This window comes from Bufo bufo, chromosome 6 (genome assembly GCF_905171765.1).
Source record: "Bufo bufo chromosome 6, aBufBuf1.1, whole genome shotgun sequence".
Lineage (NCBI taxonomy): Eukaryota > Metazoa > Chordata > Amphibia > Anura > Bufonidae > Bufo > Bufo bufo.
The window spans coordinates 268,329,973-268,353,163 of record NC_053394.1 but is presented as its reverse complement, the minus strand read 5'-3'; the positions used below and the strand labels follow the sequence as shown (position 1 = coordinate 268,353,163).

Genomic DNA, 23,191 nt, shown 5'->3' with positions numbered 1-23,191 from the left:
CAGGGGGGGTGATCAATGACAGGGGGGTGATCAGGGAGTCTATATGGGGTGATAACCACAGTCATTGATCACGCCCGTGTAAGGCTTCATTCAGACGTCCGTATGCATTTTGCGGATCCGATCCATCTATCAGTGCATCCGTAAAAATCATGCGGACATCTGAATGGAGCTTTACAGGGGGGTAATCAATGACAGGGGGGTGATCAGGGAGTCTATATGGGGTGATCACCACAGTCATTGATCATGCCCCTGTAAGGCTTCATTCAGACGTCCGGATGCGTTTTGCGGATCCGATCCATCTATCAGTGCATCCGTAAAAATCATGCGGACATCTGAATGGAGCTTTACAGGGGGGTAATCAATGACAGGGGGGTGATCACCACAGTCATTGATCATGCCCTTGTAAGGCTTCATTCAGACGTCCGGATGCGTTTTGCGGATCCGATCCATCTATCAGTGCATCCGTAAAAATCATGCGGACATCTGAATGGAGCTTTACAGGGGGGTAATCAATGACAGGGGGGTGATCACCACAGTCATTGATCATGCCCCTGTAAGGCTTCATTCAGACGTCCGTATGCGTTTTGCGGATCCGATCCATCTATCAGTGCATCCGTAAAAATCATGCGGACATCTGAATGGAGCTTTACAGGGGGGTGATCAATGACAGGGGTGTAATCAATGACAGGGGGGTGATCAGGGAGTCTATATGGGGTGATCACCACAATCATTGATCATGCCCCTGTAAGGCTTCATTCAGACGTCCGGATGCGTTTTGCGGATCCGATCCATCTATCAGTGCATCCGTAAAAATCATGCGGACATCTGAATGGAGCTTTACAGGGGGGTGATCAGGGAGTCTATATGGGGTGATCACCACAGTCATTGATCATGCCCCTGTAAGGCTTCATTCAGACGTCCGGATGCGTTTTGCGGATCCGATCCATCTATCAGTGGATCCGTAAAAATCATGCGGACGTCTGAATGGAGCTTTACAGGGGGGTAATCAATGACAGGGGGGTAATCAATGACAGGGGGGTGATCAGGGAGTCTATATGGGGTGATCACCACAGTCATTGATCACGCCCCTGTAAGGCTTCATTCAGACGTCCGGATGCGTTTTGCGGATCCGATCCATCTATCAGTGGATCCGTAAAAATCATGCGGACGTCTGAATGGAGCTTTACAGGGGGGTGATCAATGACAGGGGGGTGATCAATGACAGGGGGGTGATCAATGACAGGGGGGTGATCAGGGAGTCTATATGGGGTGATCAGGGGTGATCAGGGGCTAATAAGGGGTTAATAAGTGACGGGGGGGGGTGTAGTGTAGTGTAGTGGTGCTTGGTGCTACTTTACTGAGCTACCTGTGTCCTCTGGTGGTCGATCCAAACAAAGGGGACCACCAGAGGACCAGGTAGCAGGTATATTAGACGCTGTTATCAAAACAGCGTCTAATATACCTGTTAGGGGTTAAAAAAAAACACATCTCCAGCCTGCCAGCGAACGATCGCCGCTGGCAGGCTGGAGATCCACTCTCTTACCTTCCGTTCCTGTGAGCGCGCGCGCCTGTGTGCGCGCGTTCACAGGAAATCTCGGCTCACGCGAGATGACGCCTATTGGCGTTAGCGTAGCCTGGGGGAGCCGCCGCAATGACGCCTTTCGGCGTTACAGTTGCGGGAAGTGGTTAAAGTTATTTATTTGGTTTACAAATATTTTGTATTTATGCTAAAGTTCTGTGGTTGTGAATGAATACTTGTGTATTTGAATTAACATTTGGTGTATTGGTGTCTGTGCGTGTTTTTGGTGGGTCATCATAACAGTAGCAAAATTAGTTATGACGTAGCAAGGAAAAAAATGTAATGGTTGGGGGTCACCACAACATGAGGAACTGTATTAAGGGGTCACGGCTTTAGAAAGGTTGAGAATCACTGGTCTAAGGTCAGGGCAGGCAGAGAAGGGTCAGAATCCAGTAAACTGGTAGACAAACAAATATAGCAAACCTTCTCAGGGAACTAGTAAGCTAGACAACCTATTGCTCAGGCACCCTTCCACCCTTAAGTAACCATAGATAACCAGCCATTGGCTGGTGTGAACTAGGGTGTACACATGCTGGCCATTTAAAAGTAGTAAACGCACTCTACACACTAAGGGCTCATGCACACAAACGTTTTTTGTGTTCAGTATACTGGGCGTTTTTTTAGTTCAGTATGCGTTACTTATACTGAACCATTCATTTCAATGGGTCAGCAAAAAAAAACGTCTCCGTGTACATTCCGTTTCCGTATTTCCGTTCAAAAATAGAACATGTCCTATTATTGCCCGCAAATCACGTTCCATGGCTCCATTCAAATCAATGGGTCCGCAAAAAAAAAAAAAAAAAACGGAACACATACGGAATGTACTCCATATGTCTTCAGTATCCGTTCCGTTTTTGCGGAACCATCTATTGGAAATTTTATGCCCAGCCCAATTTTTTCTATGTAATTACTGTATACTGTATATGCCATATGGAAAAACGGAACTGGAAACACTACTGAAACAAAAAACGGAAAAACGGCCCATAAAACACTGAAAAAGCTATACGGTCATGTGCATGAGCCCTAAGAAGGAGAGGCTTAAGCCAGCAAGCGGGCCACAGTCTGAGTGGAGAGACAGAGCTACCACGGTGGCTGGGCCCAGTGAGGACAGTAAGAGAGCAGGAGGCAGAGGACCAGGATGGGTGCGCTGAACAGTGGCGGCCTCGAGTCACTGCTGTAACACTACCCTTAGGATCTGTAAACACTGCATCATTAAGATTTCCCAACACATAAGAGAAGGCTCTAAAATATTCCTCTGTTCAGGCATCCAATTTATATCAGTGGGCATAAGTCGCGTCAGGTAAATGGAGCCATGCATTTCATACATACTCTAGGAGCTTTTCACAGTGTATACACAAGACCCAGGGTTGATTGAACTCAATCTGCAGAATTTTACAGCCAAGGATTGAAAGTAAAGCTCAAGCAGGAGCACACAAGTCTCCACCCGGGACCCATATTTTAATTAAACTTCTGTGCACTCCACTATGAAGCTATCTCCACCAGCCGCTACCAGGAGTGGTGGAGGCAAGGAATAAACAGCAGCAGCCTTCATGTATACAGTCAGGTCCATAAATATTGGGACATGGACACAATATTAACATTTTTGGCTCTATACATCACCACAATGGATATGAAATAAAACAAACAAAATGTGCTTCAACTGCAGACTGCATGTACATCTGCAAAGACGAGGCACATATGCAAACTGTTGTAATTCCTACACCGTTCACCTGATTTGGATGTAAATGCCCTCAAATTAAAGCTGACAGTCTGCAGTTAAAGCACATCTTGTTCATTTCATATCAAATCCATTGTGGTGGTGTATAGAGCCAAAAATGTTAGAATTGTGTCGATGTCCCAATATTTATGGACCTGACTGTATGTGGATGACAAAGCTGGACTACACAAAACAGCGCAGATCCCGCACTGTGACCTGGCGTCCGAGTCTTATCTGGGGACGCTGGACTGGAAGAGAAATGATGTTTCACTGCAGTAAAGTCTATTACAATCCTCCTCCCCTCCTGTCAATCACATAGAAAGTAACTGAAAACATGTCACTGTCCACATCTGTCCCCCTCTCAACGCGAGATGCCATGACGAAGATTGAAGTTGGCATTTGCTTTGTGCAGCTCCGGCAATTCCACATCATAGACGACAAATACCATTCATACCTGGGACAGGGAGTCAATACACCACAGGCACCAACATGGGGACTTGCTCAAATAAATCAGTTTTGTCATATGCAAACCTAAGGGCAGAACCTCTTTTGAAAGAAATGTGCCTTTTCCGCCTCGTACAAAGAGACCGCTGCAGTCACAGATGATTTTATCTTCTCTGCATCTGACATTCCCACTGAAAATCCAGACTTGGACTATGCGCGCTCATGTGTTTGTGCTGTAGGTTTTTCTTTTAAAGGAGTTGTCCAGTTTCTGATATTGATGTTCTATCTGACTCCCGGCACCCCCAGCTGTTTGAAGAGAGCACAGTGCCCCTGCGATCGGTGCCGTCCCTTACTTGTTTAGCCCACATTCAAATCTCCGGTGAATGTTTCCGGCCGGATCCAGCAATGCCGGATTCTACAGATCCCTATTGACTATAAAGTGATCCGACGGTGATCTGGCACAAATGGACAAAAACCATTGCATGCAGCGTTTTTTGATCTGTCCGGCAGCCGGCATTTGTGCCGGATCCTCTTGCGGCAGATGCTTTACCTGCTCACCATCAACTGCAGCGGCGAGCAGGTGCAATTACTTGAATGGGAAGGAATGTAACTACAACTGCTTCATCCAATTCAAGTGAATGGGACGGCGGAGCAGAAATGGTAAACGGTGAAGAGAATGCAGCACTTGCAGGTGCGCCACGTTCTCTTCATACATCGGCAGCGGAGCCAGGAGTCGGACCCCCGCCAATCTGATATTGATGACCTGTATTGATAAGGATAGGTCATCAATATAAGAAACCGAATATACCCTTTAGGCTAGGTCTAAACGACGACATTAGCCGCGCAACATTTTGTCGCACGACAATTTTTATAATGGTAGTCTATGGTGTCGCACTGCGACATGCTGCAACTGCGACACGACAGTTGCAAAAAAATCCATTCGAAATAGATTTTTCTGTAACTGTCGCGTCGCAGCATGTCGCAGTGCGACACCATAGACTACCATTATAAAAATTGTCGCGCAACATTAATGTCACGGCACACATGTTGCAGTGTAGTTGTGCCCTATGTGTCGAGCGACACATGTCGTCGTGTAGACCTAGCCTTAAATCACCTGGCATCTAGGAAAAGACAAGTCATGTTGTGTGCTGGATTTTCTTTTTTACAATTTTGGGGTTGCGGTCGCAGCCAACTTGTGAGTCATGCTGCTACCCAATCTATTTCTATGGATACCCTGCTACGCTAGGGTTGGGCAATATACCGGTATTCATGATATACCGTGGTATTAAAAAACTGCGATATGGCGATATAGCTATTTCTTAGGCTACTTTCAAACTAGCGTTTTTCTTTTCCGGCGCTGAGTTCCGTCCTAGGAGCTCAAATCCGGAAAAGAACTGATCAGTTTTATCCTAATGCATTCTGAATTGAGAGCAATCCGTTCAGGATGCATCAGGATGTCTTCAGTTCAGTCTTTTTGACTGATCAGGCTTTTCAGAAAAACGTAGCATGTTGTATTTTTACCTCCGGCCAAAAAGCCTGAACACTTTGACTGAACGCCGGATCAGGCCTTTTTCCCATTGACTTGCATTAACGCCGGATCTGGCACTGTGTGTTCAGTCAAAACGGATCCGGCTTTTGCATGTTAAACCCGAAAAATGTGAAAAAAAAGTTAAAGTCCATAAATGGCGGATCCGTTTTTTCCAATGCATTTTTTCATTGTGATCAAAATCCTGATCAGGATTCAAATGTAATCCGTTTTCACACGTTTTTCCGGATCCGGCGGGCAGTTCCGGTGTCGGAATTGAACGCCGGATTAAAACAACGCTAGTGTGAAAGTAGCCTTAATTACCGCTGTATTTTAGCAACGTCATAGGGGCAGTCGCACGTCCACATTCCACCAGTACGCCCGCCAGCCGGCACAGTGGAGAAGGAGAGCGTCCCTCCCTCCCCATTGACGCAGGACAAGGGATCAAAAGAGGGGCTAATAGTTATTAAATAAGGTTTAAAAGTTAAAATCATCCCTTTTCCCAATTTTACATATAATAGTATATAAACCATAAACAAACATGTTAGGTATTGCAAGAACCGGCGAAAAAGTCTGAACTATTAAAATATTTAAAAAATATCTCCAATGTGGAGAACGTTGTAAGGGAAAAAAAAAAAAAAAAAAAGTCAAGTGTCCCCCCATAAAATAGGATAGATGAAGCTCTTCATTTACGCGCAGCGATCACCTCCACAGTATGAGGATGAGGGATCACTATTGCGATCGCTTGTCCTCATACGGCTGCATTGTTTTTGGGCAGCAGATCCCTGTTTAGACAGCACGACCTGCTGCCCAGAAACGATAATTTAGGTGCCTGCACGGGCGACAGGATCACCCGATGAACGTTTTTCTTGTTCCTCGGCGACACATTCACACAGGCAGATTGTCAGGAACAAGAGTTCGCAGGAACATTCATTCCCGATAACCTGCCCCATATTCGGGCCGTGTAAATCCACCTTAAGGGCTCATGCACACAACCGTATGTATTTTGCGGTCCACAAAAGCGGATGACATCCATGTTGCATCTGTTTTTCTTGCGGATCCATTGTAACAATGCCTGTCCTTGTCTGCAAAACTAGGACATGTTCTTTTTCTTTGCGGAACGGACTTGCGGACATACGGATACGTAATGCACATGGAGTCATTTCCATATTTTTTTTAGACCCACTGAAGTGAATGGTTCCGCGTATGGGCTACAAAAAAAACAAAACGTAACAGACACGGAAAGAAAATACTATCGTGTGCATAAGCCCTAAAAGGTGGATTTACACGGGGTGAAGCGCAGCAGATTGTCGGGAAAGAAGTGTTCCTTCCCAACAGTCGGCTGCTCGATCAGTGGAGGTGAAGCTCTGCAATCTCCTCCACAGCAGGAGGACGAGGGGTCGCTATTGCGATCGCTCGTCCTCATACATCTGCATTGGCCAGCAGATGACTGTTTAGACAGCACGATCTGCTGCCCAGAAAGGATCATTTAGTTGCCTGCATGAACACCAGGATCACCCGATGAATGAGCGTTTCGCTTATTCATCAGGTGATCGGTGGCACATTTATACGGGCATATTGTCGGGAATGAGCGTTTGGAGGCAAGTTCGTTACCAATAGTCTGCCTGATCATTGCCCCATCTAAATCCGCCTTTAGTTTACACTGTCTAGAGAGGATTAGTATATCTGTGCCACTGCGTGCAACACCCTGTGGCCCGCACAAGGTCTCTCTGCCAAGTACTGTGGCCTAAAGGGGTTTCTGGGAATAAATTACTTTTTATCTAATGCCCACAGCCTGCCTCCTATAACAGAAAATTCATATCTACCTGCTCCTCGCCACTACGGTCCTCTGCGCTGCCTCCACTGTATCCAGGCACCGGTCCTCGTAGTGGTTACACCTGGCACTACATGGGCATGGTCATATGCTCTGGTGCAGCCAATAACTAGCCTTCAGATCTCCCCCACCCCAGTGCCATCAGCTCCACTCCCCCACCCCAGTGCCATCAGCTCCACTCCCCCACCCCAGTGCCATCAGCTCCACTCCCCCACCCCAGTGCCATCAGCTCCACTCCCCCACCCCAGTGCCATCAGATCTCCCCCACCCCAGTGCCATCAGCTCCACTCCCCCAGTGCCTTCAGCTCTCCCCCACCCAGTGCCACCAGCTCCCCCATGTCATCAGTTGCTACCCCTCCCACTGCCATCAGTTCTCCCACTTCCCCTCCTAGCCATCAGTGCCCAGCCGCAGCGCCAGTGAACTAAAATGTCCTAACGATGTGTGTGCGTCAGGATCCAAAGCAGCGTTGTGCGGGCAGGAGGGTGACCACGGAACGTGAGTAAATAGAAAGCTCTTCAATCACACTCTGTGGTCACATGGCACAAACGAATCACCGATTCGATGATTTTTTTGTGTCGAGTTAATCGATTAATTCGAGTAATCGTTTCAGCCCTACATCAAACATTCCGTTTGTGGATCCGGTGAGCTGTTTTGGCACAGAGAAGCCTGACGGATCCTTTACTTCACCGCCAGATCCCCACTGACTGCAATGGGGTCCAGCGGTGATCCGGACGATTTCCGCAGCAGTTTATGCCTACCCCAGCATTTTTGTCGGAAATTGGACGGATTACAGCCAGACTACACTGCAGTCAATGGGGATCAGCAAGATGCTCTGTGCCGGAGCAGCCTGCTAGATCCACAAACCGAGTGTGAACTTCAGAAAATATCACTCATACTTATTAATGTAATGTGATTGTCCATATTGCCTCCTTTTCCGGCTGGATTCATTTTTCCATCCCATTATACACTGTTCGTTTCCATGGTTACGACCACCCTGCAATCCATCAGTGGTGGCCGTGCTTGCACACTATAGGAAAAAGCACTCCCGTGGTCCCAGCCACTGGAGTGGCCAGCACTTTTTCCTACAGTGTGCAGCACTGCTGGATTGCAGGGTGGTCGTAACCATGGAAACAAGCAGTGTACGATCTGATTGAAAAGTTAATCCAGCCAGCAAAGGAAGCAATATGGATAATAACAATACATTAGTAAGTGCCTGGTATTAACTGTCTCTACATGATAAAGGCAATATGCTGCAGTGAGACATTCCCTTTTCAAAGTTTCCTGCGTTAAAAAAAAAAATAAATAATGAATTAGGACAACCCGATTACTGGCTAGGCTTCGCTTGCATGCTGTCCGTGGCTACAAGGGCCACCCTCCCGTGTGAGGGGTATGGCTGGGATTTTCTCAGTACACACGTTAAGTATAAATAAGATTATTATTTTTACCATTGTAAATGGTCAATCGTGGGAAACCAACCACTGACAGCGGAACCTAACACCTCTGTCCTGTCTGTGTTTTTTGCGGCCCAACAGAAATGAATGGGTCCGCTTTTACGGACGCCGACCAAAAATATGGTCACGTACAAGACGAATTGCTTTAAACAATTCAGACCAGCCCTTTAACTGCTGGAATTGTCATCGCCATGGCTACAATGTCACCGCTCCAGACGGACTTAGGGTAAGATTATGCCAATCACGTTATAGTCACGTCCCCTTTGTACTTGTGGTCTAATATGAAATGCCAGTAAAAGTCCTTTAATCCGATGCCAGCAGAACAAAGGCCAGTACGCAGGGCTTCGGTTCCGTCTCCAGTTGAAGGTCCTCTGCCGGATTACCAGACTTTCCGGATTACTGGATTCCAGGTTACAGAATGTTACTGGGGGTTGATGGGTATGACATGGGCACTTATATCATCCAGTATCCTCTTATAACCCCCAGTGCCATCCTGATGGCACACACTCTGCCCATGTATGGAATAACAATGTGCCTTCCCTAGCAACAACACCCAGCGTGCCAGCCCTCAAGACTACTGCCCTAGTCAGGAAGCAGTGATGCCCTCCCACACCCGCCAGCCTGCAGGGTCTCCCCATACACCCCAGTGACAGGCCCGGTAACTACGTCACTCGTGGTCAGCACAACTCTGAAGTAGCTAGGTGTTAACTCCCGTCATGCTGACACTTCCCCTCCCCCCTCCTCCCCTCCGGTGCCGTGGCTTACCGGTCTAGGTGAGCCAGTTGTCCTGGACGGGGTCTTTACGGCGGCCGGAGTGGGACGCACCGAAGAAAACGCGTTGTAGCGCAGCGCACCCAGCCGCTGCCCAGTTTGCTGTGTCTGCTGGGGCTGGCCGGTCAAGGCCAAGACTGGAGGTGGTGGAACTGCTGCCATCTGCTGGTTCCCGGGCTGAACAACAGCGCCAAGCTCACAGCTCAGCGAGCTGTCATTTAAAGCAGCAGATATGCCGCCGGTTACTGGAGAAATGACATTTCTAAAAAACATGTGGGCAATTTTGTCTTGTACATAATTTCTCTGTCCTACTCTGCTTTTTTGCAGCTGGTCAATAGAATTACACTAATGCAATATATATTACTCCAGCAGGTGTCAGTCTGAACTTTAGGTATGGTTTATTGCTGTATGAGGCTAAGGGTACTTTCACACTAGGGTTCGAAGAATCCGGTAGGCAGTTCTGTCGCCGGAACTGCCTGCCGGATCCGGAAATCTGACAAATGCATTAAAATACCAGATCCGTCTCTCCGGTATCATCCGTTAAAACGGAACCAGTATTTATTTTTTTCCACATTTTTAAAGGTCTGCGCATACGCAGACCGGAAAACCGGATCCGTCAATACGGCAATTTCCCAAACACTTGGTACCGGATCCGGCATTAATACATTTCAATGTAAATTAATGCCGGATCCGGCAATCCGGCAAGTGTTCCGGGAATTTTGGCCAGAGAAAATATCGCAGCATGCTGCAGTATTTTCTCCGGCCATATATCATAAGAGGGACAGAACAGAAGACATCCTGATGCATACTGAACGGATTGCCTTCCATTCAGAATGCATTAGGATAAAACTGAACCAGTATTGAGCCCCTGTGACGGAACTCAATACTGGAAAACTTCAACGCTAGTGTGAAAGTACCCTAATAAATATATATTCAGCTGAGCCTTGTGGTGCACATTTATCATCTATTCACAGAATGGTTGAAAAATGTCTGATTGATGAGGGCCTGACCGCTGGGACCCTTCCAAGGCACAAAGATGGGGGCCTGATTGGTCCGGGAAACACGGCCCGTGTGTTGACCGCATGTCCTGGACCAACCGTGCTCCCCTAATGCAAACTATCATAGTGATCTATGATAGTCGTTTCCTATCTGATTGCGGGACTATTGTATACATGACGATGTGAGTGCAGTACAATAGACCCACAATCAGATAGGAACTGGCTGAAATCACGATGGTGCATTCAGTTGGGACCAGGGGAGCTGGGGTCGGTCTTGGAGATATATAGTTGACACACAAGCTGTTACCCGGACTGAGTACGGTGGTGTGAATCAGACCTTACTAAACTGTTCCAGTCAGTAATGCCCTTACGGAGCTAAGCTGCAGTTTAAAGCACGACAAACAATGTGTCTCTACATCCGAGTGCACAGAGCAGGGCATGTTCGTCTGCAGAGCTGACCTGAGAGAATAGAACTCTGCATCAGAACTGGGAGTTCAGGACTGGAAATGAGGGGTTCACTTCACCCCCAAAACACATATTACTGACAGCACAGTCACTTCTCATCTAAAGTCAGCGTTTCCGCAGAAGTCACTCTCATCATCCTCTACACTGTAACATGCAAGTTGCTTGCAGAGGAATGCAATCCCGACTTCCGTGGCTCAGGACACTAAAGTTTCACCAGCAGGCTCTGCAAGCACCGCTAATGCTGATTGGCCAGCCCAGCGCCAAGCAGCGAGACAACACAGAGCGCTAGTCGGGACTTCAGCGGGTGCAGTGCTAGCCACTGATGATGTGCTGAGTAAAGGGGGGCCCCGAGGAGAGTACAGAGGAATCAGGGAGCTGGAAAACAGAGCCTGAGCCCCGGACAGGGACTCAAGACAGGAGCGACAATTAAGTGTAATGAGGAGGCGGAGCCTTTTGTCCAAAACCGGGCCCTCTTCCTCCAGGGGGATCATGGCAGCGGCGTGATCTGCCTCCATTGGAGGTACACCGCTAACTGTAACGCTTAATTTATTTATTTTTTTCAGTAGAATCTGTACAAGGCCCCATTCATACAACCATATCCATTTTGCGGTCTGCAAATCGGAGATCTGCAAAAAATATGGATGTGGTCCATGTTACATCCACATTTTTTGCGGACCTGTTGACTTCAATGTGTATGTGGTCCAGAGATAGTTTCTGTCAATACAAAACTTTTCCATATCCACAGAATATCTGGGATCACCACTGATCACAAGAACTGAAGCCTGTGTCTCCTGATCAATAAAGTAGCAGGTTCAGCGTGCACATAGCTACTCTGTTCACTCTCTGGAGATAGCGGAGTACAATGCTCAGCTAATTCCAGAAGTCCCATAGACATTGAATGAAGCAGAAGGGAACATGGCTAACAATTTGATTTCTTTGGGGACACAGGATCCCCATTCTCATGATGATGGGGGACCCAGATGTCTCCACCGATCAGATACTTACATCTATCCTGTAGGCAGGGGATAAAAAAAAAAAAGCTGAGTTGTAAAACTAAGACACCCTGCACCCCCATCCGGTTGACTATGAAGATTCATAAAGAGGCTCAGACTTACCACTACTTCATATACACTGACTTATTTTTGAACTGCAAGGTATCAAGTGTACAGTAGATGTTCTCATTAGAAGTCAGGGCACTGGTCCTAAATGTGGCCCTGTTGATGATGGGCCTTTGACTCATGAAGAGTCGGTCCTTCAGCACTCAGAAGAGGAAAAACTCCCAGTGGAGGAAACCTCTAACAATGGCTGAAGGACTGCCATTACCCTAGGCCAGTGGTGGGCAACCTTTTTTTTCAACTGAGCCAAATCTCGCCAAAACCACGATTGAAATTTATTTTGAGAGCCACATTTTTAAAACCGAAAATACATAGGATGGTACACTGTTTTTAGTTTCAATAAGTTTTTATTGAGAATATTGTGCATGCAAGTATCCACATAGGTCGGGTACTGTGGGACTCTTTGCACCGGCCCTGTCACGTGGACGTGACCAGAGCCTGTGCAAGGATTTTTTGGCAACACAAGCGAAGCTACATCTCGGTGACCCCCCCCCTCCCCCCGCCCCGCCCGCAGCTCACCTGGTCCTGGTTCTGTCTGCAGCAGCTGGCTTCTCCTCTGTGTGGTCCGTCAGCCCCCATCCATCATGCCCCCCATGTCAGCCATTATGACCTTATGTCAGCCGTCAGCCGTCCATGTCAGCACCCCATCTATCATGTCAGCCGTCAGCACCCCATCATGCCCATGTCAGCCCCCATCCATCATTACCCCCCATGTCAGCCATCAGCCCCCCATGTCAGCCATCATGCCCCTCATGTCAGCCGTCAGCACCCCATCCATCATGCCCATGTCAGCTGTCAGCCCCCATCCATCATGCCCCCCATGTCAGCCGTCATGCCCCTATGTCAGCCGTCAGCACCCCATGTCAGCCGTCAGCCATCAGCCCCCCATGTCAGCACTCCATGCATCATGTCCATGTCAGCCGTCAGCCCCCATCCATTATGCCCCCCATGTCAGCCATCATGACCTTATGTCAGCCGTCAGCCCCCCATCCATCATGCCCATGTCAGCCGTCAGCACCCCATCCATCATGCCCATGTCAGCCGTCAGCACCCCATCATGCCCATGTCAGCCCCCATCCATCATTACCCCCCATGTCAGCCATCAGCCCCCCATGTCAGCCATCATGCCCCCCATGTCAGCCGTCAGCACCCCATCCATCATGCCCATTTCAGCTGTCAGCCCCCATCCATCATGCCCCCCATGTCAGCCGTCATGCCCCTATGTCAGCCGTCAGCACCCCATGTCAGCCGTCAGCCATCAGCCCCCCATGTCAGCACTCCATCCATCATGCCCATGTCAGCCGTCAGCCCCCATCCATCATGCCCCCCATGTCAGCCATCATGACCTTATGTCAGCCGTCAGCCCCCCATGTCAGCACCCCATCCATCATGCCCATGTCAGCCGTCAGCACCCCATCCATCATGCCCATGTCAGCCGTCAGCACCCATCCATCATTACTCCCATGTCAGCCATCATGCCCCCCATGACAGCCGTCAGCCCCCATCCATTATGCTCCCTAATGGGGGACAATGTTGGAGTCTGCACCATCGGGGGGGTGACATGATGAGGGACAATGTTGGAGTCGGTACCTGATATATCACTGGGGTCTGGCTGGAGTGGGGTCGGTCTGGTCCTGGCTCCAATCTCAGCTGGCTCTGCCTTAAGGTGTCTTCTCCAGAGTCCAGACTAGAGTCCAGCAGGGTCGGCCAAGTTCCAACAAGTCGTGCCTCAGTGTTACTCTGTGACTGTGTTCTTCTGCTGCCAGCCTGGAGGGGCAGCTTTTACAGGCCATAGCAGACAGAGCAGCTCCGCCTCCTCGCCTCCCTCCGCCGCGGCCCCACTGACAGTCAGTGACGCCTCCTTTGGCCTGAGCGCCGCACGGCACACATGTAGGCAGGACAGCCGCAGGCTGCCGCCCCCGAGAGGAGGGAGGGGAGCGGGCGCCCGGCACACAGAACAGTGCTCCAGACTAAAAAAAAATCCTAGTAGCCATTGGCTCCTGAACTGAAAAATTTAGGAGCCAAATCAAATTTTTAGTCGCCAAATCGAAACTGAATCAAAATTTTGGTATCGTGACAACGGTACGCTGATCAGATCGGCGTAGGGTTGTTTTGAAACCAAAATTTTGATTCGCTTTCGTCACCATAAAAAAGTATTGTGATACTCAATACCGCGCAAAAAAAAAAAAACACCAAAAAAAGCTGCGTGCATTTCGCATTTTATGAAACATTCGGCCCATAATAGAACAGTCCTATGCTATTTTTTGGGGTGACAAGGTGACTAAAAAGGCTATGTAATATGTTTATTTATTTATTGTTTATATATTTTATATGTAAAATTGGGAAAGGGGGGATTTAAACTTAATATTTTAAAGTACTTTCACATTAGCGTTTTTCATTTCCGGCACTGAGTTCCGTCACAGGGGCTCTATACCGGAAAATAACTGATCAGTTTTATCCCCATGCATTCTGAATGGAGAGTAATCCGTTCAGGATGCATCAGGATGTCTTCAGTTCAGTCATTTTGACTGATCAGGCAAAAGATAAAACCGTAGCATGCTACGGTTTTATCTCCGGCGAAAAAAAATGAAGATTTGTCTGAATGCCGGATCCGGCATTTTTCCCCATAGGAATGTATTAGTGCTGGATCCGGCATTCAAAATACTGGAATGCACCCGCACTAAATCCGGACCCATTCATTTCTATGGGGCTGTGCACATGAGCGGTGATTTTCACACATCACTTGTGCGTTGCGTGAAAATCGCAGCATGCTCTGTTGTGCGTTTTTCGCGCAACGCAGGCCTCATAGAAGTTAATGGGGCTGTGTGAAAATCGCAAGCAAGTACGATTTTCACGCATGGTTGCTAGGATGAAAGTCTATTCACTGTATTATTTTCCCTTATAACATGGTTATAAGGGAAAATAATAGCATTCTGAATACTGAAAGCATAGTAGAAGGTCAATATAATAAACATTGGTGGCGCAGTGCGCCCCCCCCAATCACCCCAATATAATAAACATTGGTGGTGCAGTGCGCCCCCCCTCAATATAATAAACATTGGTGGTGCAGTGCGCCCCCCCTCAATATAATAAACATTGGTGGCGCAGTGCGCCCCCCTCCCATCACCCCAATATAATAAACATTGGTGGCGCAGTGCGCCCCCCCTCAATATAATAAACATTGGTGGCGCAGTGCGCCCCCCCATCACCCCAGTATAATAAACATTGGTGGCGCAGTGCGCCCCCCCAACACCCCAGTATAATAAACATTGGTGGCGCAGTGCGCCCCCCCATCACCCCAATATAATAAACATTGGTGACGCAGTGCGCCCCCCCTCAATATAATAAACATTGGTGGCGCAGTGCGCCCCCCTCAATATAATAAACATTGGTGGCGCAGTGCGCCCCCCCTCAATATAATAAACATTGGTGGCGCAGTGGGCAGTGCCAATGAGGGTTAAAAAATAAAAAAATAATTAACTCACCTCCTCCAATTGATCGTCTCCTGTTCTTACTTCTTTCTAGTTTCTTCAGGACGCAGGACCTGTGGTGACATCACTGCTCTCATCACATGATCCATCACCATGGTAATGGGCCATGTGATGAGCTCAGTGACGTCACCACAGGTCCTGAAGAAACTAGAAAGAAGTAAGAACAGGAGACCGGCAGCTACCTGATCAACTGGAGGAGGAGAGTTAATTTTCTTTTATTATTTTTAACCCTCATTGGCACTTCCCACTGTGCCACCAACGTTTATTATACTGGGGGGGGGGGGGGGCGCACTGGGCCACCAACGTTTTTTATACTGGGGGGGGGGGGCGCACTGTGCCACCAACGTTTCTTATATAAATACAGGAGGCGGGTGCCGGAATCAAATAGCCGGCACCCGACCTCTGTGACAGGGGGCTGCGATCAGCGGCAGTTAACCCCTCAGGTACCGCACCTGAAGGGTTAACTCAACTGCAGCGGATCGCAGCTCCCTGTCATAGAGGTCGGGTGTCGGCTATTTGATTCCGGCACCCGCCTCCTGTATTTGTATTAACAGGTCAGTTTTCTTCATTGGTGGCGCAGTGGCCACAGCCCCTCCCCTCCTCCTCCCGTCTCTTCTTATTGGCAGCGGCGGGGGCAGCAGCACAGGGGGGGGGAGACTCCTCCTGCGCTGCTGAGAACGATCATCTCCTGTGCCCGCCGCTGTATTGAGCAGAGCTGCGGCGGCGGGTCCAGTCGCAAATGGCTTCTGGAGCCCTGCAGAAGAGCCGCATTAAAGTGTGTAAAGAGCCGCATGTGGCTCGCGAGCCGCGGCTTGCCGACCACTGCCCTAGGCAGTGGAGGAAAACAATGGCACGTGACAAGGACGGTAGATTTTCCTTGAATCAACTGTGAATGTCAAGTGCGTTGACTTCTGCAGAGACCAAGACTGGAATCTGCCTTTTGATGCAGCAGGAAACTCACTTCTTCGGTGAATACATCTGACTGCGGAAAGTCCGGTGAATGACAAGTCCAGTGACGAATGCAGAGACCAAGCCTGGAATCTGCCTTTCATGCAGCAGGAAGCTCACTTCTTTGGTGAATACGTCTGACTGCAGAAAGTCCGGTGGGTGAGTGCAGAGACCGATTACGGAATCTGCCTCTTGCGTAAGCGCAGGTCACCTGATCCTGTCATGGTGGCCACCATGTTGTTGACTTGTGGTAGAGTCATCACCTCCAGCTGTATCCCATATTCATTGTCAGATCACAGTGAGACCCCCGCTCTGGTACAGTGATCTGCAGATACAAATAATAAAACTAATCATGACTGAACATGGAGCAGTGGAAAATTACATGTAAGTGACATACAATTTTCTCCCGGTCACTGTGGGTCATTATAAGCCCTTTAACTGTATTAAACTTAGGCCCATGTTTATAACAGTGATACAAATGCTTATCATTGTCATTGACTGTTATAGCTGTTATTCTTGTTCTGGGGTCCACTGCTGTATCCAACATAAACAGAATACATCTTATAATTGTGGGATGGTTTATTTTCATATATCTTTACAGGGTTTGGAGCTCATTTCTCCTCATACAAATCACCGAAACCCCTGCTTTCTTACGCACTTCCATTGTTAAAATTCTGGAAGCCATTGCTCAAGGTGATCTACATATCAAGGTCAATGGGAGCTCCCCCTAGTGGTAACTGCAGGCAGTTAGAATTGTATCATACTTATATGCCATGTATCAGGCGATTTGGATGATTTTCCACTAATGGCCACTGCTCTGCTCATCTTCGTGGATAATCTAAACCCTAAATTATTCTGTGTCATCACTCTGGTGCCTCCAGAACTTAGCATCATGTCTGTTATTATTATGAGCTCCAGTCATAAATCACATTACATTTTATGTCTCTTACCTTATTTAGGGATCTTAAGACCAATACCTTTTAGCAGGGGTCACTGGTGGAGATCAGGAGATGGTTTATTCTGCGCCTCATTTTGTCTCAGACCTCTGGTGATCCGATCTGCTGTGATTGCCATCTTAACCCCAGGCAGGTGGTGACCAGTGGATACCACTGCGTCCAAGTTATACAGAAAACACCTTAAATATCAAGAAGCAGAAAAGTCACAAATCATCAATATACCCAATGAAGATACAAGGTCTTCTCGTGGATGTGGTCCCTATCATCTGATAGTCTGACAGATGTTCCCGGAACACAACTGCCTGATAATCAGGTCTCTAGAACCCAGTTAAAATAATAAATTAGGATCCCCCCCTCACTAATAGGTATAACTATAGACACAGCAAAGTTATGGGACCCATAGGTTAAGAGTCCAATGTTTGTGGGGTGTGACTATCCCAAACCTTTGGTGGTTGTCGAATACTTATTACATATACATATATTATCACATGAGAAGACATTATTACAATCAGTACATGAAGATGATCAAACTTAGAAACGTCACCTGTTACTTACTGATGCCAACAAGTCTGTGGGTTCTAGACCTGTACCACGGGTCAGCGGTTGTAATTTGGGGTTGGGTAGAGACTGCAGCTTTAGTGACATAGAGGATCCAGGTCTGTTTCGGTAATATCAGGCTTCTGGTCAGGGCGACCTCTTGGCCCATCATAGACTCAACATGTCATGAAAGACGTGGAGTCGCTAATTGACCTTTTTGGGAAAGCCTGTGATCCTGCCATTCTGCAGGCAGGATATTAGATGGTCTCTCATCATGTTGTGCTGGAAGATCGCCGTGGGTTCACCGTCATCTTCCAGAAACTCAAAGGCAAATGCTATGGCGAACACCCCACAGTCATAGGTGTTTCTCTGCTGATCCACGTTGAGAAATTTTAGATGTTTCAGGGGCTCATTGACCACTACACTGTAGATGTTATTAATCTGCTCGCAAACAGATAGAGGCAAATGGATCTGCAATGGAAGCGCTCGTCTCCATTCCTGCTGCCCTGCCGCCCCCCAACCGTCACCAGGGCCGCGTCGCCTGAGGCGATCGCCTCACCTCGCCTAATTGCCGGTGCCTCCCTGTGTGGGGCCTTACAGTACCCAAGGGCGTAACTAGGCATAACATTTGGAAACACCCAAAGCAAGGAGGAGTCAAGAGTTTACTAATCAATGGCTGCACCTCCCCAGGCCCTTCCCCCTTATTAATGTCCCTTCCCTCCATCTACATGCACTAGCTTCCTGATAGTCCTCTTCTCTCTGAGGATTTGGGTCCCTGTAGTCTATAATCTTCTGTCCTTATTGTAAACTAATCATCTCTTTAAGTACTGACCCTCCACTTACACATCAGCAAAATTGAACAGGCAGTGCTGCACTGCAAAGTATGAGATAGGTAAAGAACAGCAGACCAAGTTTATATGGAGACAGGACCTCCTATACACAAAGTCTGCAGTCACTGATCTTAGGCCGGCTCGGACTGGCCCACAGGGGTACAGGAAAATCCCCCGGTGGTCCCCTAGTCTCCGCTAGGCACCCTAGTTTGACACTGGTTCCAGAACCTATCTGTCTGGTTCCTACCTGTATATTCGACCTCAGGCTAATAATTTTTATATTATTTGGTACAATTTGAACCCAAATTTTGAACATGTCTCTAATCAGATGATTTTTGTGCTAATATTTAAAGGAGTATTCCAATGCAAGCAAAAAGCTGTACCAGGGGCTGCAAAAAGTAACAGAACCGTACCCACCTTACGCTAGTTTCACACTAGTGTTAGACATCTCCGGCCGGCTGTTCTGGCAGGGAGCAGCCTGCCGGAGATATCTGGACAACTGCCAGTCCCATTCACTAGAATGGGAACCAGCAGAGATCCGTCCGCGACCCAGCAAATATGCTGAGAACCAGATGGATGAAAAACGCTGCGCACAACGTTTTTAATCTGCCCCATTTTTGCCGGGTTGCAGCCAGATCTCCGCCAGTCCCCATTATAGCAAATTGGGAAGTCAGTGGTGCAGTGGTTTCCGGCAATGCCAGAATGCAGAGAGATCCGGCAGGCTGTTCCTTGCCAGAACATCCTGCCGGATCTAAAAACGCTAGTGTAAAAAATAAAAGATAAAAATAAAAACTTGTACCACCTGTGGCTGCAGTTCTGGTGGTGCCCGATTCCCACTGCACCCACCTTCCTGATACTGTTCTTGCATACCAGGAAACGGCTGTGAATCAGGAGTGGACTGGCCATAGACCCTACAGGGAATGTTCCTGGTGAGCCGATGTCCATAGGGTCACCCGAGCCCTCCTCACTGCAGCTGGCCGGATACATACTACTAGGGACACTATCACAGGAAGTCCAGGCAGCATGGTGAAGGTAGGGCTGTTTTCATGTTGTGGCCTACATCTCACCTTCCAACCCCCCTACTCCATATTAGAGACAGAACGTGACAGCTATTGATGGCCACCACAGAGGGACAGCTTATGGAGGTATTTTGTGCTTCACTGTGGTATGTAGTTCTCTGGGATGGTATTCTGTACTACACTATGGTATTATTGACCCTGCCAACTTGTACTGGCCCCATATACTTGTGGTGCCCCACCTTCTGTCAATTTGGACCCATCTACAACATTGGGGCCACTTTAAAAAAAAATTCAGGGCAACTTTAAGTCCTATTTCCGCCCCTGCTGTGAATGCTGCCATCACCAGCCTCAGCCAGCAACTGGATCTTTCACCCAATGAGCCATAAGTGTCCCTCTTTGACCTTCCTAAATTTGGGTGATATGGGAACAGCATTCATACTGAACACAGAGTTCTTCATTATTTTCTGCCTCCTAGCGCTGTAATTTTTGTTCTTTCCCCAGAACGATGATAATGGTTCAATAGAGATTTGAATGATGTTCAATCGAAAAAAAGGTATACCGATGGAGACGCAGAGATCCACTGGCTATACTTAGTCGGACATTGTCCATCTCCTCACTGTCAATGGCAAGTGATACTAATAGCCAAACTAGTGGTCAGAACATTCAAGGGATGATCACTCGATGGAGAGAAAAAAACAAAAGGAGATGGGAGCATAGAGGACAACCTAATAAGAAGAGGCAGGATGGGAGAAGTGATGGATACCAAGAAAATACCAATCTAAAGGTAATCAATTTATCTGAACATCACCTTTCTGATACAGACATTTTGGTTTTACAGAAGGGCCTTACCTTTTCATCTTATACCCCATTTAATGTCTTTGTAGCAGTAAAAGACTATCACCTAACTGAGGAGGGAGATTTTAATACACCAACCGAAAAAGAGACTTTGATGATCTTAGAAGGGCTACTACAGGAGCAATATACAGGTGACTCAGGTAAGATACTGTACCTACAGTGATTAGAAGATCGGAAAAATGTTCCCCTTTATCTATATGTCCGGCAGTGGATCTCTTTGTGAAGTCTGTAACTAAGTAATTCACGAAGATGCCAATGAATCGAATACATGATAATCTTACATCTAGTCAACGCAAAAGTCTAAATAGACTACAGTCCTTAGAGGACGTAGAATTTAGGTCGGCAGATAAAGGTGGCAATGTGGTCATTTGGCCACGTAAAATGTATGAGATTGAGGCTTATCGCCAACTGAGAAATACTACCTGCTACAAAAAAAAACTTACCTTAAATCCTCTTTCATCTTACAGTAATTTTGTTATCTCATCTATTGGATACAGCCTTAAAGGGGTTGTCTTATCATGGACAATGGGGGCAGATCGCTAGGATATGCCCCCATTGTCTTATAGGTGCGGGTCCCACTGCTGGGACCCGCACCTATATCGAGAATGGCGCCCCGCAAGTGAAGGAGGTCCCATTACGCATGCGCATGCCACAACACCTCCAAGTAGGTCAATAATCTTGGGTTGTGGGGGCCTTTTTGAGAGCGTTTGCAAATTTTTAGACTACCATCTTAAACGCCTGGTGGAGTGTTTGCCTTTGTATCTTCGAGATACAGCCGATTTTCTTCAAAAGATTGATGGTATTCATTTGGATCCTGATATGATGCTGGTGACATGCGATGTTGAGTAGCTATACACCAGCATCAGACTCGAGGATGGAATTGAGGCGGTCTCGTACTTTTTGTCAATGAGTGACATACACCATGGAATGTCAAATTTTCTCATTGAACTATTAAGATTTGTTTTGTCACACAATTTATTCATTTTTAGTAGCTCCTTCTCAGTGATGGCCAGTTCGCAGTGTTCGCCAGCGAACACATCCGGGCTGCCATCTTAACTCACAAATCCGGCGATGCACAGGTAAGTCCTTACCTGTGCCTGTGCGCGAGCTGGTCTTAAACAAATGTGGTCACTGGGGGCAGGCAGTTCCGAGAACAGCCGCCGGGGGCCTTCATCTGGCTGTTCTTGGAACTGCCTGCTCCCGTGACTGCATCTGTTTCAGACCGGCTCTCGCACAGGTAAGGACTTACCTGTGCATCGCCAGACTTGTGAGTAAAGATGGCAGCCCGGATGTGTTCGCTGGCGAACACTGCGAACTGGCCATCACTGCTCCTTCTACCTACAGCTCCAGGGAACAGTTATGGGGGTGGCGTGTGCACCCTCGTATGCTAATCTTTTCCTAGGGCTGTGGGAGATGGAGCTATTTATGTCAGATTGGTTGTCGTCGATGGACCAGGTCATTTTTTGGGACTGGTTCATCGACGACATCTTTATGATATGGCAGGGCACATTGGATGTATTGCATCTGTTTTTTGAGGATCTCAACAAGGACAGATACAACATCCATTTAACTTAAAAATATAATCTGAAAAAGATTGATTTTTTTGGATGTCACTATTAAGTGTGATGATCTCTGTCTTTTGCAAACTAATGTGTATCGTAAATAGACCTCCGTAAATGCAATATTTACATGCCTCATCATCCCATCCTCCACAGACAATCAGAGGAATCCCAACAGGCCAATTCATTAGAATTAGATGGATTTGCTCCAGTGATGAAGACTTCGAACATCAGGCTGATATCATGAAACAACGCTTTCTTGAAAAAGGATACAGTAAGAGATCTATAAAGAGGGCATACAATAGAGCCAAGAATATATCACGTGCTACTCTGGTCCATCCAAGACAAAAGAAGGACTTAAAAGACACGGTGAGATATATTACTAGTTATCACACACAGTGGGAGAATATGCGCTCCCTGTTGGAAAGATTCTGGCCTATTTTAAGGGCAGACCCCATTTTGGCCAAATATCTGACCCCCCTATCCAGCTATTGTAGCTGAGAAATCAAGAAATCTTAGGAACCATTTGGTCAAATCATATAATCACCCAAAAAAAAGTTGGTGAATTCTTTGGATCAAAGGGACCGAAATGGGGATGTATTCCCTGTGGCAAATGTGTTGCGCGTCCAAACATAATACAAGCTACGGACTTTATCGATTCAGCTAAAAGGAAAACGTTTCAAATTGCTCACAGTATTACCTGTACCACTAAAGCTGTAATTTATTAAGCAACATGTCCATGGCCTAAGATTTATATTGGTCTGACCACGAGAGAATTGAAGATACGTGTCAGGGAACATGTTTGTGACATTGATAAATAAATATAAATATAAATATTATGATTTCCTTTATTTTTACATTTACATTTTTTCACCAACATGATATGAAATACTGTATATTATGTTAATTTCTATTTTGTATTTACTGGTGTACATATCATTATTTACACGTTTTGCTTAATTGATTGTTTATATGTATTTGCACGTTGTCACTATATTCTTTATGAACATTTTTGTTTTTTCTTACCAATTACTTATTTTTTTGTGATTATTTATTGGCATATTTATTATATGCTTCTAATCCACTAGCACTTTAT

The 23,191-nt window shown here is 47.1% G+C and overlaps 1 protein-coding gene and 1 long non-coding RNA gene across 7 annotated transcripts in view; one reads left to right on the top strand and one right to left on the bottom strand.

Moving 5' to 3' along the window:
• SEC31B (SEC31 homolog B, COPII coat complex component) overlaps positions 1–9,445 on the bottom strand; it is a 145,028-nt gene extending 135,583 nt beyond the window's left edge. For all 6 annotated transcript variants that reach the window (XR_005779409.1, XM_040434631.1, XM_040434633.1 and 3 more), the window contains exon 1: positions 9,317–9,445. The gene's annotated coding sequence lies outside the window, so the exon portion shown is untranslated. The remainder of the gene's footprint in view (positions 1–9,316) is intronic.
• Positions 9,446–20,178: 10,733 nt separating this feature from the next.
• Positions 20,179–22,755, top strand: LOC121004239. The gene is made up of 2 exons (XR_005779680.1): positions 20,179–20,676; positions 22,252–22,755. It is a non-coding gene; the product is annotated as an uncharacterized LOC121004239 (long non-coding RNA).
• Positions 22,756–23,191: the final 436 nt, after the last annotated feature.